Source organism: Bos taurus, chromosome 22, assembly GCF_002263795.3.
Source record: "Bos taurus isolate L1 Dominette 01449 registration number 42190680 breed Hereford chromosome 22, ARS-UCD2.0, whole genome shotgun sequence".
Classification (NCBI taxonomy): Eukaryota; Metazoa; Chordata; class Mammalia; order Artiodactyla; family Bovidae; genus Bos; species Bos taurus.
In genome coordinates, this window is record NC_037349.1 from 52,152,746 (window position 1) to 52,172,004 (window position 19,259).

The following is a 19,259-nucleotide window of genomic DNA, read 5'->3' on the forward strand; positions in this document are numbered from 1 at the left end:
TTTATGGCTACTTTTCTTTGTTGTATCAGTGCTAGTACTATTTATTTCTGAAATAGTTACCCATTCTATTTGTTTTTCTGGAAAAAGCATTTGTAAACCAGATATACAATAAAAGACTTGTATCTAGAATATATAAAGAATTCTTACAATTCAATAAGAAGACAAATATCCCAGTTAAAAAATGGGGAAAAGATTTGAATAGACACCTCACCAAAGCAGGCATAGGAATAACCAACATACACCTAAAAAGTTGATCAGCATCTTTAGCCATTAGGGGAATACAGATTAAAACCACCATGAGATACCACCATATTACCACTGAAACAGCTATATCAAAAGAAAAAAAATCTGACAATTACAACTGTTAGCAAGGATAAGGAGAAATTGGAATCCTCACATATGCAGGCAGGAATGTAAAATAGTGTGGCCACTTTGGAAAACATTGGGCAGTTTCTTAAAAATGTTAAATGTAGATTGACTGTGTGACCCAGCCATTGAGTTCCTAGGTACTTACCCGAGGGAAATGGAAACGTACATCCACACAAGCACGCATGTGAATGCTCACAGCGGTGTTATTTACAATCAGAGAAAGTGCAAGCAACCCAAACGTGCGTCAGCAGATGAAAGGACAAAGTCTGATATCTCCATACAATGAAGTACTGCTTGGCATAAATAGAAGTGGACTACTGATACATGCTGCAACATGGATGAACTTCCATAACTCTGTGCCAGACACAGAGATTACATGTCATACAATCCTGTGGGATGGGGGGCGGGGCTGTCAGGGCGGTGAAAATGAGAAACAGCTCCACTGGGCTTCTTTTTGGGATGATGATAATGTTCTAAAGTTACATTATGGTGATAGTTGCACTTTACTAAAAATCTTTATACCTAAAACAGGTGAATTTTATGGCATTTAAATGATGGGTACTGAGGTTAGCATCCTGACTCCTCTTCACTGAGAGCTCTGTGTTAGTAACAAACAGTCCCCCAATCCTAGTGACTTCCATTACCAAACGTAGTCTTCACTCGCATGGCATGTCCAGGGGCTGCAGCTCATTGCTACAGTTCTGCTCCAGGGCCTCTCAGTCTGGGACCCAAGTGGAAGGAGCAGTCCCAAAGCAGGACTGTTGCTCTTTCGTCCCAAGGGAAAGAACAAGAGGCTGACCCACACAAGCAATGGCGCTTAAAAAAACTTCTGCCAGACCTGTGGAGGTCACGTTCACTCACACTCCACTGACCAAAGCAAGACATGGCCAGGGCTGACACTGAAGTTGCTCACCCTACTGGGAGCGATCACCGTCACTTAACCGTGGGCAGGGCTGTGTGTAGGATCTGTTCACAGAGAAGGGAACAATGAAGTCATTGACTACAGTCTCAAGTGACTTAACCTTGCCAGCCCTCAGTTTCATCATCTACAAAATGGGGAGATAAGAAGAGCCTGTTTCATGGCGTTTAAAACATTGTCAGGATCAAATAAGTGATGAAAGTAAGATAGCCCTGGCATGTGGTTTAAGCAGTAGCTGTCGCTGCAAACTCTTCCCTTACAAGGCCCTGCTCATACAACATCCCCTTGGTGGTCCCTTCTCTTTGGTGTCCTGCCCACCAACTCCCACCCACAGCACTTGAAAGCTCAGTGGCAAAAGTTCGACTTCGGGCTTGTGCAGATGGCCATTTGATGCTGCCTGTCTGTGACCTCAAACAAGTTGTTATGGCTCTGGGCGCTTTCATTTCTGTATCCTTAAAATGAGGCGTATGTACCTGACCTGCTTCTAAAGGCCATGGTGAGGATTTTATGAGGTAGTAATAATATTGTAAAGCCCGTCTCTGGGCTTTACAATCAATAGTTGTCACTATTATTGGCAGCTATTATGACCTTGTAATATTGCCTGTAAGGTTTTGTTTGAAGGTGTGCACTAAGACAGCTTCTCCAGTGCAGAGAATTAACTTGGATCCCTGTCTCTGACACATAGGAACTTGATAGTTAATAAAGGCATTGATTGAATATTAATACAACTTGGAGATTTTGAGTATTTTTAATGACCGTTATCATGGTTATTCAGATGACTGCTGGCTCTAAGAATCTAAGAGTTTTACCTGTGTTCATAGTGATGTAAGTTTTTTGGAAACCAGAGAGGTCAGTTTTCTTGGTTGTGTCTTGGAACCTGACTCTGAAGTCCAGGTTCCCTGAGGTTAAGTTCATTTTCCCGACTGCAGAGCAGCTGCATGTCAGACCCTTAACTCAAATCCAAGGATTCTGGTCCTAAAGCGGCCTTTGTGCTCTTATCACGTTGCCAGCTGCTATCACTAATGCTTAATTCCACGTGAGCATGATCGGTAGTGCAAGTGATTGCAAAGAGAGCACCGTTTCATCATGAATACCCTTCTCCGTGTCCATGACAGGCTGAGGTGGCCGGGCAGTGGGCTGGAACTCAGCCAGAGTCCTGTGGCTGTTATGTGCTTGATCAGTTACCAGAATGACCCTGGGCAAATGTCCTCCCCTCTCAAGGACGTTGTCTTCGTTTGTGAAATAGACCTAGCCCTTATTTTTCAAGATTGTCGTGAGATTTGGCTCCGCGTGGAATCTCAAGAACTGGGAACTGTTCTTCTGGATGAACTCTTCAGCTCTTTTTTTTTTTTAATTTACCATGGGGAGCAATCCAAAATAAGGTTGAGCTTTGGGTAGGAAGGGCAAGTGGAGCTTGTAGACCATTTCAGTAAAAAATGTTGCCTGCCATTGAGCCATCAGCCACTGCAGCTGCCTACCTCCCACCAGTAGTACACCCCGAGGGGCACTCAGGATGAAGAAAACCAGGTACTAGCCCTCATGGTTAAGATGCATATCAGTGGAATGATTTCAGGGAGCCCAGACTCAGCATCTTCCCATACTTGAGATGTCTGTTTTTGTGATTAGCAGTAGACTTTTGGTGTTTGACTACATGTTTTTTCTTTGTTTGCTGTGTATCCTGGCTCATCTCTTACCTCTTGGAAACAGTTCCTCAGACCTATCTGAGAGGCTGTTTCCAGGCTGTAGTTAGTTGGCTGTCATGTCCCCAAAGAAAACACCGTTCTCACGTCTAAGTTGTTTGTTTGTTTTCCAGTTGACAAGCTGTTCCACCTGAGTTGTATTTAAAAATGAAAATCAGGCATCTGCAACTTACCTGGAAATGCATAAGAAATAAGATTGATAGGTGGATAAAGGGATGGTGTTTTTGGTTGTTTCTAGAAAAACGTGATACTGCTTGTGTGCGCTCAGTTGTGTCTGATTCTTTGCAGTCTCATGGAGTGTAGCTGACCAGGCTCCTCTGTCTATGGACTTTTCTAGGCAAGAATATTGGAGTGGGTTGCCATGCCCTTCTCCAGGTGATCTTCCCGACCCAGGGATCGAACCCACATCTCTTGCGTGTATTGCACTGGCAGGTGGATTCTTTACCACTAGAAAATGTTAATAGTTGTAGAATCTAGAATACATAGTTGTTAACTATATGGTTCTTTCAACTTTTCCCCATGTTTTTATAATAATTTGTTGGAGAAGACCTAAGATCATGGCCACTTTACGTTCAACTCCTTGGGGGAGATTCAAGAGTGGATTCACCCTGGACCCATGAGCCTTAGGGTCCCCAGAGGGACCCCAGTGGTTCTTGTGCAGTGGGGGATTTGGGGCAGCGCTGCAGGGTGCAGAAGCACTTAACCAAGTGTCAGTTCTGGAGGCCCTTGTTTTTTGGAAGAAGGCATATAGATCTTGTTGAGAGTCAGTTCCCTGTAAACTAAGGTTGGGTGAAATGGTTGGGTGGGGAATGGATGGGGAGGAAGCAGGGTGACAGGAGTACCCAAAAGACAGTCTAGTCACGTACATCCCTGTGGTGGGGCTTGTGAAAAGACGTTTCCAGTGCTCTTTGGAGAGAAGACTTGGGTCCCGTGGGCCTGGGGTGGGGCTCAGGAAGACTCTGACTTAACTGAACATTCCCCCAAGATTTTCTGCTGCGAGCCAAGTTCAGAGCCATATTCTTTGTAGGAATTTGACGGTGAAAGGAAGAGACTGGGACTTGGTCACGCAGGGTGACATCACTCGGAAAACGAAAAACACTGGATAGACTTCATATTTGTCAAAAGGAATGAGGCAGTGGAGAGCAAAGGAAGACTGGTGACAGAGAACTGAGGTGCCTTTTGCCCAAGGCTTCCAAGGGGCCCGGTCATGGGTTATAAAGGATCAGACGTAGAGCGATGCAAGCTGGGTAAGGGTGTAGGTCAGGCTCCCCTACACTGCTCTGTTGTTGCCCCTCTAAAAATAACAAAAGAATATTTCCTTTATAGAATAAACATTCTCTTTTAAAGCCAAAAGCCAAGTCTGAATACAGGGCAAAATGTTAAAAGGTCACTCTGGGCCGAGGTCATTGTCCCCATTTGTACGGTCAGGCCACTCAAGATGGCTGTTCTCTTGCTCTTGGTACATTGGCCCTGCCTGAGATATGCCTGCTTCACCTGTACACTGCTCATGTGCCTGACCTTCCTAGTACTTGCCCCACCCCAGCTGGTGATTGGTCTGATCAAAGGGCCCATCTGGTACATGCTCCTCCCACTGGTTTCCCTGGTAACTAATGAGCCCACCTGACATCAATTCCCCTACAGCTGGTCATCAGGTTCCCTTTCTTCCATGTCTGCTTGGCACTGGTGGGGTGTTGCTCCAGGACCTTGCTTTAGACTAGGTAAGCTCCCCCATCCTTAAAGCAGGGGTCCCCAACCTCTGGGATCTAATGCCTGGTGATCCGAGGTGGAGCTGATGTCATAATAACAGAAAGAAAGTGCACAATAAATGTAATGCTCTTGAATCATCCCCAAACCACCCCTGACCCCCACTCCCCAGGCCATGGAAAAATTGTCTTCCATAAAACCAGTCCCCGGTGCCAGAGGTTGGGGACCACCTCTTCACACTGTCGATGTCTCTGTTGCTGACTCTAGGCTCATTCTTCTGTCTTGAAGCGGGCAAGCACAGGGCTTGTAAGCCTGTGGGGGTGCAGCCCAACACCATTATTGTTTAATTTTGCCATGACGGCGGTGTGGGCAAGGAGGAAGGCAAGGTTTTGGAGATGTTGATACAGGGTTGATGGGAGGGGGCATGACTGGCTTGTGAGGGGTGATGGGGGCTGGAGCTGCCTGAAGGGCTGCCACTGATTTTAGCCTTGGTGTGGTTACATCTGTCCTTTATGCAACCCCAGTGATGCCACCCTCAAGGGCAGGACAGGGTTCGTCTGCATGTCCAGATCGCTGCAGGGTGGGTGTGGGTAAACTGAAGGGAGTGTGCCCAGGGTAGCATGATGGGGTGAGGCTGAGCCTTGACACTCGAGACCTGTGTGTGGCGTGATCAGGCCAAGCTTCCCCCAGACCTGCAGATGATCACTACCCATCCCAGGAATGGACGGGCAATGGGTCCACTGGGACCTGTACCCTTGTCTCGGGTAGAGCCTCTTCTTGTGAGACCTGGTAACAAGACCTAGCTCAGGGTTTCTTGGAAGGTCAGATGCAAGGACTGTGCAAATTGCTCAGCTCAGCCATGTTTTCCAACCCAAATTCACATGGTGGGTGCACAGTGAGGCCCGACAAACAGAAATGTAGGCCTTTGGAGCAGAGAAAGATAGATTCCAAGGGTCAATTGAGGGGAATGGGTGACTTGTTCTTGAAAGACCTGAATGTCCACCATGGTTTTCAGGGTTTTATAGGCAAAACTTGGGATGAGGGCTACAGTGTGTGTGACTTTCTTCTCATTCAGTTCAGTTCAGTCACTCAGTCATATCCGACTCTTTGCGACCCCATGAATCACAGCACACCAGGCCTCCCTGTCCATCGCCAACTCCCGGAGTTCACCCAGACTCACGTCCAACGAGTCAGTGATGCCATCTAGCCATCTCACCCTCTGTCGTCCCCTTCTCCTCCTGACCCCAATCCCTCCCAGCATCAGAGTCTTTTCCAATGAGTCAACTCTTCGCGTGAGGTGGCCAAAGTACTGGAGTTTCAGCTTTAGCATCATTCCTTCCAAAGAAATCCCAGGGCTGGTCTCCTTCAGAATGGACTGGTTGGATCTCCTTGCAGTCCAAGGGACTCTCAAGAGTCTTCTCCAACACCACAGTTCAAAAGCATCAATTCTTCGGTGCTCAGCCTTCTTCACAGTCCAACTCTAACATCCATACATGACCACAGGAAAAACCATAGCCTTGACTAGACGGACCTTTGTTGGCAAAGTAATGTCTCTGCTTTTGAATATGCTATCTAGGTTGGTCATAAGTTTCCTTCCAAGGAGTAAGCATCTTTTAATTTCATGGCTGCAGTCACCATCTGCAGTGATTTTGGAGCCCAGAAAAATAAAGTCTGACACTGTTTCCACTGTTTGCCCATCTATTTCCCATGAAATGATGGGACCAGATGCCATGATCTTCATTTTCTGAATGCTGAGCTTTAAGCCAACTTTTTCACTCTCCACTTTCACTTTCATCAAGAGGCTTTTGAGTTCCTCTTCACTTTCTGCCATAAGGGTGGTGTCATCTGCATATCTGAGGTTATTGATATTTCTCCCGGCAATCTTGATTCCAGCTTGTGTTTCTTCCAGTCCAGCGTTTCTCATGATGTACTCTGCATATAAGTTAAATAAGCAGGGTGACAATATACAGCCTTGACGTACTTCTTTTCCTATTTGGAACCAGTCTGTTGTTCCGTGTCCAGTTCTAACTGTTGCTTCCTGACCTGCATACAAATTTCTCAAGAGGCAGATCAGGTGGTCTGGTATTCCCATCTCTTTTCAGAATTTTCCACAGTTTATTGTGATCCACACAGTCAAAGGCTTTGGCATAGTCAATAAAGCAGAAATAGATGTTTTCTGGAACTCTCTTGCTTTTTCCATGATCCAGCAGATTGGCAGTTTGATCTCTGGTTCCTCTGCCTTTTCTAAAACCAGCTTGAACATCTGGAAGTTCACGGTTCACATATTGCTGAAGCCTGGCTTGGAGGATTTTGAGCATTACTTTACTAGCATGTGAGATGAGTGCAATTGTGCGGTAGTTTGAGCATTCTTTGGCATTGCCTTTCTTTGGGATTGGAATGAACACTGACCTTTTCCAGTCCTGTGGCCACTGCTGAGTTTTCCAAATTTGCTGGCATATTGAGTGCAGCACTTTCACAGCATCATCTTTCAGGAGTTGAAATAGCTCAACTGGAATTCCATCACCTCCACTAGCTTTGTTCGTAGTGATGCTTTCTAAGGCCCACTTGACTTCACATTCCAGATGTCTGGCTCTAGGTCAGTGATCATACCATCATGATTATCTGGGTCGTGAAGATCTTTTTTGTACAGTTCTTCTGTGTATTCTTGCCACCTCTTCTTAATATCTTCTGCTTCTGTTAGGTCCATACCATTTGTGTCCTCTATCGAGCCCATCTTTGAACGAAATGTTCCCTTGGTATCTCTAATTTTCTTGAAGAGATCTGTAGTCTTTCCCATTCTGTTGTTTTCCTCTATTTCTTTGCATTGATCGCTGAAGAAGGCTTTCTTATCTCTTCTTGCTATTCTTTGGAACTCTCTATTCAGATGCTTATATCTTTCCTTTGCTCCTTTGCTTTTCGCTTCTCTTCTTTTCACAGCTATTTGTAAGGCCTCCTCAGATAGCCATTTTGCTTTTTTTGCATTTCTTTTCCACGGGGATGGTCTTGATCCCTGCCTCCTGTACAATGTCATGAACTCAGTCCATAGTTCATCAGGCAGTCTATCTATCAGATCTAGACCCTTAAATCTATTTCTCACTCCCACTGTATAATCATAAGGGATTTGATTTAGGTCATACCTGTATGGTCTAGGGTGGCAATAAGGAGTTCATGATCTGAGCCACAGTCAGCTCCTGGTCTTGTTTTTGCTGACTGTATAGAGCTTCTCCATCTTTGGCTGCAAAGAATATAATCAATCTGATTTTGGTGTTGACCATCTGGTGATGTCCATGTGTAGAGTCTTCTCTTGTGTTGTTGGAAGAGGGTGTTTGTTATGATCAGTGCATTTTCTTGGCAAAAGTCTATTAGTCTTTGCCTTGCTTCATTCCGTATTCCAAGGCCAAATTTGCCTGTTACTCCAGGAGTTTCTTGACTTCCTACTTTTGCATTCCAGTCCCCTATAACGAAAAGGACATCTTTTTTGGGTGTTAGTTCTAAAAGGTCTTGTAGGTCTTCATAGAACCGTTCAACTTCAGCTTCTTCAGCGTTACTGGTTGGGGCATAGACTTGGATTACTGTGATATTGAATGGTTTGCCTTGGAAACAAACAGAGATCATTCTGTCGTTTTTGAGATTGCATCCAAGTACTGCATTTCGGACTCTTGTTGACCATGATGGCTACTCCATTTCTTCTGAGGAATTCCTGCCTGCAGTAGTAGATATAATGGCTGGTGATGAACAGGGTGGTGGTCTAGGATGCTTGTACTCAGCCTGAAGTTACTATCATCCACCTGGCTGGGGGCCTTCCTTCAAGCAGAAGAATTCAAAGGGTTTTGTTGTTATATCAATCCCTGGCGGAGGAACCGGGACTGTTTCCCTCTGTTTCTGCATTCCCTCACTTCCTGGGTTAGTAACTGTTTGAGTTTGCCCTTTGGAACTCAGGGAAGGTCAAGCCTTTTTCCTACAAACAAGAAACAGGGACACCACAGAAAGGCTTTTTTACCCAGGAGTGTTACCTGAAAACCGGGTTTGCCTCTTGGTATTGAGGCAACAGACACAACCAAGTCGAAGTTTGTGAGAAGGAATGTTTGATGATTACTTGCAGCAAGTAAGGAGAACACCAGGCATTTTTCCCAAAGCAGTGTCTCCCCAAACAGCAAAATTGGGGAAGGTTTAAGCTAAGGGTGAGTGCCAAAGAATTGATGCTTTTGAACTGTGGTGTTGGAGAAGACTCTTGAGAGTCCCTTGGACTGCAAGGAGATCCAACCAGTCCATTCTGAAGGAGACCAGCCCTGGGATTTCTTTGGAAGGAATGATGCTAAAGCTGAAACTCCAGTACTTTGGCCACCTCATGCGAAGAGTTGACTCATTGGAAAAGATTCTGATGCTGGGAGGGATTGGGGGCAGGAGGAGAAGGGGACGACAGAGGGTGAGATGGCTAGATGGCATCACTGACTCGATGGACATGAGTCTGGGTGAACTCCGGGAGTTGGTGATGGACAGGGAGGCCTGGCGTGCTGTGATTCATGGGGTCGCAAAGAGTCAGACACGACTGAGCAACTGAAATGAACTGAACTGAACTAAGCTAAGGGTGTGTGCACGTGTGCTCAGTCATGTCTGACTCTTTTCGACACCTGAACTGTAGCCCACCAGGCTTCTCTGTCATGGGATTTCCAGGAAAAATACTGGAGTGGGTTGCCATTTCCCTACTCCAGGAGTTTTCCTGATCCAGGGATTGAAACTGCAATCCAAGCTTTAGTTGATTGATGTCAGGAGGGTCAACACCATTTTTCCATCCTTCATTGGGTGCAGGCCTGGTTCCTGCAGAACTCAAAGATGTATGGTTGTGTGTATCTCTTGAGGGGGAACTAGGTCTCTGCTTTATCCCTGGACTATTGATTGATGGGCTTTTTTCTGTTCCTGCATTTCTCTCTTCCCTTAAGATCATTAATTACTGACACATGTTCAAGAGCAAGCATCGTGGTGGCCCTTACAGGGCCCTTAAATCATAGGATTGGATCATAAAATGTCAAGAAAGCCACATCTGGTATTCTTTTTCCGGGCACCCCCTAACTTACCTGCTTATTGGAGGGCACCACAGGGTCCTGGTCGGTTTCAATCCCCTCTTTACTCTGATACTCCTCAGTCTCTAGGGAAACAGGCATCAGACAAGAAAGGGAGTAACATTTTGGCTAGAGAGGTTAATCATAAACTGCACAGAGAACTTGGTTTTAGGGTGACTTGGTTTCAAGCACCTGGCACGGAGTAAACGGTGGACATAGATATTGCTATTACAACAAAGTGTTCCATGTAGAAAATGGTTGTGTGCCCATGAGCAAATGGAAAAATCTCAACACCCTAATCCTTCACCCAGAGGTGTCCACTGAGCGCACATCAGCATCACTCTAGAATCCTTTCCTTGGATTATTTTTTTAAATTGAGCTCAGTCTGAACCTTCTCTTAAGAACATCTTTCCACATTAGTATTCATAAAACATCCTTTTAAAGAGAAGGATGGAATGGTAGGATAGCATAACCAACCCAATGGACATGAACTTGAGCAAATTCTGGGAGATAGTGGAGCCTGACCTACTGCAGCCCATAGGGTCGCAGAGTCAGACACGACTTAGCAACTGAACAGCAACTTCGTTTTCAAAACGCCTTAGAGAAAGTCACTTTCATGGACATAATTTGACCCAACTGCATTTGTTGCATACTTCAGCTGCCTTTTAATTTTTCGCTGTTATAAAACAGGGAACACGGGCGTCCTGTAAGTGTTCTTGCTAATATACCCTGGAATGTTCTGTTAAAAAGCTCCGGTGCTGTAGTCTGGGTTCTGTCCCAGCGTGACGCTCTGCCTCGCCGGCCCCGCCCGGACATCTTCCCTACCAGGGAGTCGTACGGCCCGGCGTCCGCCAGGGGGCGAGCGGGAGTCGCGGGCGGCAGGGCTCGACCACGCATGCGCGCGCCGCTGGGAGCACGTGCGAAGTGCGGCGGGGGCGGGAGCGGGAGGGGAAAGGTAGGAGGTGAGAGGTGAAGGGGCGGAGAGCTGCGCGGGCGCCGGGCGGCGGGGAGAGAGAGACTGAGAGGGAGGAGTGAGGGAGGGCGCCTCGCCCCGGACCACGCGGGCCGGGAGCGCGCACGCCGCGCCCCGCCCCCGTCCTCCCGCCGCGGCCGCCGCCGCCGCCGCCACCGAGAAGCTGTTGCCGCCACAGGTACCTCCGCGCGCGTCCCCTCAGCGTCCGCCGGCCGGCCCGGGCCTCACGCTGCGCGGCCCGCGGGGTTCCGGGATGGGGGCCGCGGCGCGCCGGCGTGGGCGCTGTCCAGCAGCCGTAAGGGCCGCGCCGGGAGACCGCGCCGGAGAGGGGGCCGGCTTGCCGCGACCCCACCCTCACCGCGGCCGCGCCCCCGGCCGGGCCCACCGCGCGTGCCTGTCGCCCTCCTCCTCGCCCCCCGGCGACCGCTGGCCTGACCGGGGGTCGCGCTGTTGCGCCCCCGGGGCCCCGCCGTGCCCCGGGGAGCTGCAGGTTCTAGAACCTGCTTTTGGACTGTCTGGGTGTTGCGGGGAGGGGAGAGCACGCTGTCCGCACCTGTCTCTTCTGTGAAATGTGCTTGAGAGGCAGCACGTAGCTAGTTGCTTCCCTGGGTTCTGCCTGGTGTCTAGTTTTCTGTTTCCCTCATAAATCAAGGTGCTCACTATCGTTGCCTCTGTTTATACTCTGGGTGGGCTTATCACCCCAGTGTACCATGCAGGAGCCTGAAGTCAGGATAGTTGTCCAGGTGGACATGCTCTTGGCCGTGGTGACTTTCCCCGGTCGTCTCGCTGCCCGCACCGTCTGTGGTGATAGAGCTGGGCGACTAAACTCCTGGGGATTTTGCAATGCATTTTGTGAAGAGGACTTAGTAAAGGTTTCTTTCACGATGCTAGCTTTGAGTGTGCTTCTGACCCAACGTTTGTGAAGTTGGGTTATGCAGTGTCCTTATGGGGGTGCTGCCATCTTAGGGTGTCGAGCTAAAAACTGAAGCTTTTGTAAGGGAGTCAGGGGCAAGGGTGTCCGGTTGGGTGTATTTTTAGGTGTTCCTCTAATTGACGACTAGTCTATAATTTTATGTTGATGAGTGTTGTAGGTGTCTCACACATTTGCAGCATTTCCTGTGGGGGACATGCGATGTAAAAAAAAATGTGTATTAATGTATCTCTACAGTTATTCTTTCGGTGGTTTGTTGAAGCTGAAGTAATTCTCATTGATTATGAGCTCCTCTGGTGTTTGAGAGACCCCGCTTTTCTTTTGCTGTCGTGGCAGAAACAGCACCTCTCCCAGTGGTCTCCGTGCGGTGGTCTCCATGCGCTGTGTCATTACTGGTTTAGGTCTCCCCCACCCCCGCCCCGCTCCCTCATCTAGATTCGCCTATTGTCCGTAGGTGGGTATGAAAACTCTACTACTCCTAGTTTATGACAGTGGAGGATGAAGATTGTGAATTGCTTGAAGAATTCAAGCAGTTATGAAGAAGTCACCTGTCCAGTTGGGAAATGAGCCGTACCGGTGGCGTTTGGTACATGGGCATTTATTAACATTTGATGGTAGGCTTTAGAGGATGCTTACTCTTAGTGTGCATTTGAATGTGTCCCAAGGACTGTGCAATAACACTTAGTTTATGTGTTATTCGCTTACCCTCACCCTTGGTGGCCATTTGGTTCCCAAGTGTTGGAGAAGGAAATGGCAACCCACTCCAGTATTCTTGCCTGGAGAATCCCATGGACAGAGGAGCCTGGCAGGCTACAGTCCATGGGGTCACAAGAGTCGGACACGACTTCGCGACAAAGAGAGAGTTAGTTTTCTGACTCTGACAGGCACTTCGTGTAGAGTTTGTATCAACACTCCCATTGAACGGATAAGAAGACTCCCCCCTCATAGAGAAATGGAGTTGCCAGGGTCACCCAGCTTGTCAGTGGGGATCAGACCTTCAAACCAAGTCTGCCCGACAACACTGCCTGCTACTTCCACAGGAGAGGGTAGAAGTGAAAGCTGCTCAGTCGTGCCCGACTCTGCGACGCATGGACTATCCAGTCCATGTAATCCTCCAGGCCAGAATACTGCAGTGGGTAGCCGTTCCCTTCCCCAGGGGATCTTCCCAACCCAGGGATCAAACCCACGTCTCCCATATCACAGGCGGATTCTTTACCAGCTGAGCCCCAAGGGAGGCCTTCCACAGTAACATATTCCCTTCTTGAGTTGGCTGCTGAAACAAAGTCCAGGTGACTTCTTTTGCCTCCTGAAGTAATAATTCTGGGTAAGATATTTTATTGAGCACTTGGGCTATCTAGATTCTCTGCTGATGCTCTCATGGCAGCCTATCTCTCTTAACCATCATAATAACCAGGAGAGATGACCCTGTTATCACCCTCTTTACTCATTAGTTTTAGAAACGTTATCTGACTGGCCCTGGGTAACCCAGTGAGTTAGGAGCCGAGCCCAGTTGCAAATCCAGGTTTGTTTGAAAACAGAGTCCATGCTTTTATGCCCTTCTTGCGTCTGCTGGCTTCACAGTCTTCTCCACTACCCACCAAATGAGAGGTAGCAGAAGACGATGTTGGGGTGAAGGGAGGAGCCCGGAGTCACAGGCTTGAGTCAGGGATGGTCGAACTTAACAGGAAGGAGATATTCATTTGACCTCTGTATTCCATAGTTTCCCCCTTCAGTGGTCTGGGACACAGCTTGCAGGGCTGCTGGGCTGTGCAGCTTTGCAGTAGAGTCCAAAGAGGGTGTGTGTATGCATCACGGGGGCACATGGGTCTCAGGGAAAAAAAATAAAGCCAGTCTTTTTATTTCAGCCTTAATTTTTTTTTTTTTTTTGTATTTTATAAATACAGTTGGTATTATCACAGTAATTCAGTTCAGGCACTCAGTCGTGTCCGACTTTTTGCGACCCCATGAACCGCAGCACACCAGGCCTCCCTGTCCGTCACCAACTCCTGGAGTCTACCCAAACCCATGTCCACTGAGTTGATGATGCCATCCAACCATCTCATCCTCCATTGTCCCCTTCTCCTCCTGCACTGAATCTTTCCCAGCATCAGGGTCTTTTCAAATGAGTCAGCTCTTCGAATCAGGTGGCCAAAGTATTGGAGTTTCAACTTCAACATCAGTCCTTCCAATGAACCCCCGGGACTGATCTCCTTTAGGATGGACTGGTTGGATCTGCTTGCAGTCCAAGGGACTCTCAAGAGTCTTCTCCAACACCACAGTTCAAAGGCATCAATTCTTCGGCACTCAGCTTTCTTTATAGTGCAACTCTCACATCCATACATGATTACTGGAAAAACCGTAGCCTTGACTAAACAGACCTTTGTTGGCAAAGTAATGTCTCTGCTTTTGAATATGCTATCTAGGTTGGTCATAACTTTCCTTCCAAGGAGTAAGCGTCTTTTAATTTCATGGCTGCAGTCACCATCTGCAGTGATTTTGGAGTTCAAAAAAATAGTCTGACACTATTTCCACTGTTGCCCCATCTATTTCCCATGAAGTGATGGGACCGAATGCCATGATCTTAGTTTTCTGAATGTTGAGCTTTAAGCCAACTTTTTCACTCTCCTCTTTCACTTTCATCAGGAGGCTCTTTAGTTCTTCTTCACTTTCTGCCATAAGGGTGGTGTCATCTGCATATCTGAGGTTATTGATATTTCTCCTGGCAATCTTGATCACGGTAGTACATACATATAATTTTTGCACAAAAATTGGAGATATGTACACACATATTGGGGATATGTACTTGAGTTTTTGTTGTTGGGAGTTCATAAAAACATTAAGAACCCCCTGGTTTATTTAATACTCAGCATTTTCTGAATTCATAAAATATGTAATGTGTCATGCTAACCATTTGTTCCTAAGTTGGAAGTCTAGTGAAGTTCAGTGTAATTCTACATAATCAGGGTATTTCATATTAATAACCAAGTATAAATTATTTTAGAAATTGTATTCTGAGTGTGAAAGATTTGGTTTTTCATTAGCCTTTATGTTGCAAATATAGTAGTACTCTTTACCTTTGAAGCTATAGTGACTGATATAGCCCTTTAGAAGTTAAAGCTTTGGGAATTCCCTGGCTGTCCAGAGGTTAGGACTCTGTGCTTTCATTGATGAGGGCCTGGGTACTTCAGGAAACTAAGGTACCACAAGCTGTGTGGTGTGGCAAAAAAAAAAAAAAAGAAAAAATTTTGTTGAACCTCTTGTGTTTTTTTTCAGAGTTTAACTTTTTAATTTTATATTGGAGTATAGCCAAGTAACAATATTGTGGTAGTTTTAGGTGAGCAGCAGAGGGACTAGCCATACATACATATGTATCCATTCTCTCCCAAACCCTACTCCCATTCGGGCTGTCACATATTGTAACATTGAACCGAATTCCACATGCTATGTGGTAGGTCCTTGTTGGTTATCTCTTTTAAATAGAGCGGTGTGTACATGGCCTTCCTGAAGTCCCTAACTTTCCCTTCCCCACTGGCAACCATAAGTTCATTTTCTGTTTTGTAAGAAAATCCATTTGTATCATTTCTTTTTAGATGTCACATGTGAGGGATGTCGTAAGATATTTCTCCTTCTCTGCGTGACTTACTTCACTCAGTTTGACACTCTCTAGGTCCATCTGTGTTGCTGCAAAGACATTATTTCATTTTTTCAATGGCTGAGTAATAGTCCGTTGTGTTTATGTACCACAGCCTCTTTGTCCATTCCTGTGTTGATGGGCATTTAGGCTGCTCCCCTGTCTTGGCTGTTGTAAGCAGTGCTGCAGTGAACACGGGTGCATGTATACTGTTAGCTTATGTTTTCTCTGGATGTGTGCCCAGGAGTGGGATTGCAGGTTCATATGGTAGTTCTGTTTCTAGCTTTTTAAGGAGCCTTCATACTGTTCCTCTTGTTGGCTGTATCAGTTTGCATTCCCACCAACATTGTAGCAGGTGAACTTCTTCTATTTTAAACAACTTAATTGAGTTTGAAGCCCAAGAGACTAATCAGTGTACACAGATATGGCATTTATAATAGTTGTAGTTGTGGTATTCTGCAACCTTAGAATATTTTCGTATCATCTAAATGTTGAAATTCTAAGCATGTTGATTCCTTATCACTTTTTACAGACTAGATTCTTTAGTTCATTCCACTGCAGTGGTTAGTACATTATTTCAGAATGAGTGGTTTCAGAATTGTATCTAATTAAATCTTTGTCATCTTCCAGCTTATTTCACAATTGAATAGATTAGTGTTCTTCAGGAGTTTAGGTTAAAATAACAGAATGGGTTTTGAGCAAGAAATGTAGTTTCCTAATTATATAAGCTGATATTATCCAGATGAGACAGTATTACTCATACCTAGGTTCTCAAACTTAAGTGTGAGTTGAAATTACCTGGAGGAGTTGTTTTAACCTCACCTCCAGAATCTGTAGGTCAGAGGTAGACCCTGGAATTTGAAATTCAAACAAGTTGCTCAGTGGTGCTACTGTTGTCTTGCATGCTTAGTTGATAAGTCATGTCTGACTCTTGTGACCCCATGCACTGTAGCCCACCAGGCTCCTCTGTCCATGGGATTCTCCAGGCAAGAATACTGGAGTGGGTGGCCATGTCCTTCTTCAATGGATCTTCCTGACCCAGAGATTGAACTTGCTTCTCCTGTGTCTCCTGCATTGCAGGTGGATTCTTTACTGCTGAGCCACTGCTGCCTGAGGGAACCACAGTTTGAGAGCCCTGGCTCTAAAACCAGAGCACGAGGTCAGTGTTTTCATGTTTCACTTAGAATCTCATCAGCATTGCCTTAGTTTTGCCAAGCTCGGGCAGTCCTCTGAATTAATGATGACTCGACTTACCATTTTTCAGCAATATGATGGTGCCAAAGCAATCATATATTCAGTAGAAACCACGCTCCAGATTGTGAATTTTTAATCTTTTCAGGGCTGTGATATGTTGACAGCAGCACTCTCGTGATGCTGGACAGCGGCATTGAGCCACAGCTCCCAGTCAGACATGTACTCGTGTTCAGCTCAGTTAAGTCGCTCAGTCGTGTCTGACTCTTTGGGACCCCATGAATCGCAGCACGCCAGGCCTCTCTGTCCATCACCAACTCCCGGAGTTCACTCAGACTCACATCCATCGAGTCAGTGATGCCATCCAGCCATCTCGTCCTCTGTCGTCCCCTTCTCCTGCCCCCTATCCCTCCCAGCATCAGAGTCTTTTCCAGTGAGTCAACTCTTCGCAGGAGGTGGCCAAAGTACTGGAGTTTCAGCTTTAGCATCATTCTTTCCAGAGAACATCCAGGGCTGATCTCCTTCAGAATGGACTGGTTGGATCTCATGAGGGTGCCCAATGTACTCATGAGGGTGACCAACTAATATAATTAGAGCCATTCTGTATTCAGACAACCATTTTTTTCATTTTGGTATTTTGGTATTTTTCAGTATAGTATTCAGTAAGTTACATGAGATATTCAACACTATTATAAAATAGGCTTTGGGTTAGATGATTTTGCCCAACTTTAATGTCAGTGATCTGAGCACATCTAAGGTAGGCTAGGCTAAGTGATGACATTCAGCAGGCTAGGTGCAGTAAATGTAATTTCGGCATTGCAGTGTTTTCAGCTTAGGATGGGTTTATTAGCATGTACCTGGAGGAGGGCATGGCAGCCTGCTCCAGTGTTCTTGCCTGGAGAATTCCACGGACCGAGGAGCCTGGCAGGGTACAGTCATGGAGTTTCCGAGAGTTGGACACAACTGAGCAACTAACACACACACACACATACACACGCATTAGGATGTGCCTCCACTGTAAACTGAGGAAGATCTGTGCGTATCTGGCTCTTGGTTTTAGTCCGTTTCTTTCTTATTTGTAGATAATGTCATAATTATATTCTCAACTGTAGTGCTGTTTCTGCTTTCCCTGCAGTTTCTAGGTTGAGGAATTAGAGTTGTTGTTTTAATTCGAATCACTCATCTTCTTAAAAATTGATAAGCTCACCCATATGCGTGCACAGAATTTACATTGTCTGGAATCCCAGTGGTAACCACCTGCAGGGTTCTTCTCAGGCTTCTTTCTTGCTCATTCAGAAGTTTTCTTTCTCTGTGTAATGGGTTCATACTGTTCTGTATCCATTTTCTGTGTGAACATTTTTTTCATGTATAAAACTGTTGTAGAACATTTTTGATTTTTTTTAAAAAAACATGGGCTCTCATTTATTTTGATGTTTTTCAGTGGCTTTCCCTTTGAGCAGCCTTGTCCAGTCCACCCTGCTGCATGTGGCTGTGGGCTTTGTTGGCACCTTTCAGAAGACTGTGCTGTCACTCACAAAGTCTTCAATCATGGTCTCTCTTTCTCAACAATCTTCAGTAGCTCCCCACTCTTATAATCTGCCCCAGGCTGGCACATCCACCCCTTCTTCCCTCTGCCAGGCAGTGTTTATGCTGCCTTATCTTTATTTTTTTTGTAAGAGGCCACTTGGATGGAAGAATTTTTAAAATAAATTTACTCATTCATTTATTTTTGGCTGTGTTGAATCCCCTAGTTGCAGTGAGTGAGGGCTACGCTCCAGCTGCCACGTGCAGGCTTTTCACTGTGGGGGCTTCTCTTGTTGCTGAGCACAGGCTCCAGGGCACCCAGGCTTCAGTAGTTGGGACACATGGGCTCAGCAGTTGAGGCTCTTGGGCTGCAGAGGACAGGCCCAACAGTTGCAGTGCACAGGCCCAGTTGCTCCACGGCACATGGGATGTTCCCAGACCATGGATTGAACCCGTGTCTCCTGCATTGACAATTGGATTCTTATCTATTGAGCCACCAGGGAAGCCCTGTGCTGTCCCAGCTTCAGGGAGCGATTAGTTCTCATCTTTCAGGCATGAGACCTGCTTGGGTTTGACATTCATTCTCAGTTGTCCCCCCAGCAACAGTGACTGTTAGGAATATCAAGACGTGCCTTCAGCAGGCCCCAGAGAATGTTGCATCTCATATTCTTGTCAGGAGGATAAAAGCTGTCCTGAACTCAACTGTGGTAAAGGATGTCCGTGGGATTGTTCTGGCACAGGCTTCGGTGCACCTGTTCTAGGCAGTGTTTTGTCTTTGAATGAAACTGGATCATTAGCATATTTCTGGCCTCCTTCCGCTTCACATGGCCCCATCAGCTTGTGTTAAGAGCTGTATAAGAAGCCTCCAAGAAAATCTGTGAGTCCAATTAGAAATTTCCTTCAGGTCCAGTGCCTGGGAGTGGTCATGCCTCTTCTGAACCATTGGTTTGATTTTGTTTAAACCATACCTCGCTTTGCCTTGGTCCCTAGGGAGCTCATAGTCTCATTTATATTCAGAGTTCTCTGGCTTGTGCGTTCTTCTGGCTTATAACATTGTTTTTTTCTTTCTTTTTTTCTTTTTAATAGCTAGACATTTTGCTTTCTCTCAAATTTTACCATAAAAAACAAATTTCATGTCTTTTCTAAACATTACAGTGATTACATTCTTGTCTCCAAATCTGTCTTGCTATCCTATATCCTTTCATTTTTTTTCATATACTTGAATCCCTCTGAAGCCTGCTTTTGCTTGCCCCCTGC

General features: G+C 46.2%; 1 protein-coding gene and 1 long non-coding RNA gene across 4 annotated transcripts in view; one reads left to right on the top strand and one right to left on the bottom strand.

Annotated features, from left to right (window-relative positions):
* Positions 1-2,017: 2,017 nt before the first annotated feature.
* On the bottom strand, positions 2,018-4,926 carry LOC112443483 (uncharacterized). Its single transcript, XR_003031870.2, has 2 exons — positions 4,609-4,926; positions 2,018-3,161 (listed from the first exon to the last, which is right to left on the bottom strand). It is a non-coding gene; the product is annotated as an uncharacterized lncRNA (long non-coding RNA).
* Positions 4,927-10,709: 5,783 nt separating this feature from the next.
* Positions 10,710-19,259, top strand: part of SCAP (SREBF chaperone) — a 99,810-nt gene continuing 91,260 nt past the window's right edge. For 2 of the 3 annotated variants that reach the window (XM_059879557.1, XM_059879558.1), the window contains exon 1: positions 10,732-10,903. The gene's annotated coding sequence lies outside the window, so the exon portion shown is untranslated. 3 annotated transcript variants of the gene reach the window in all.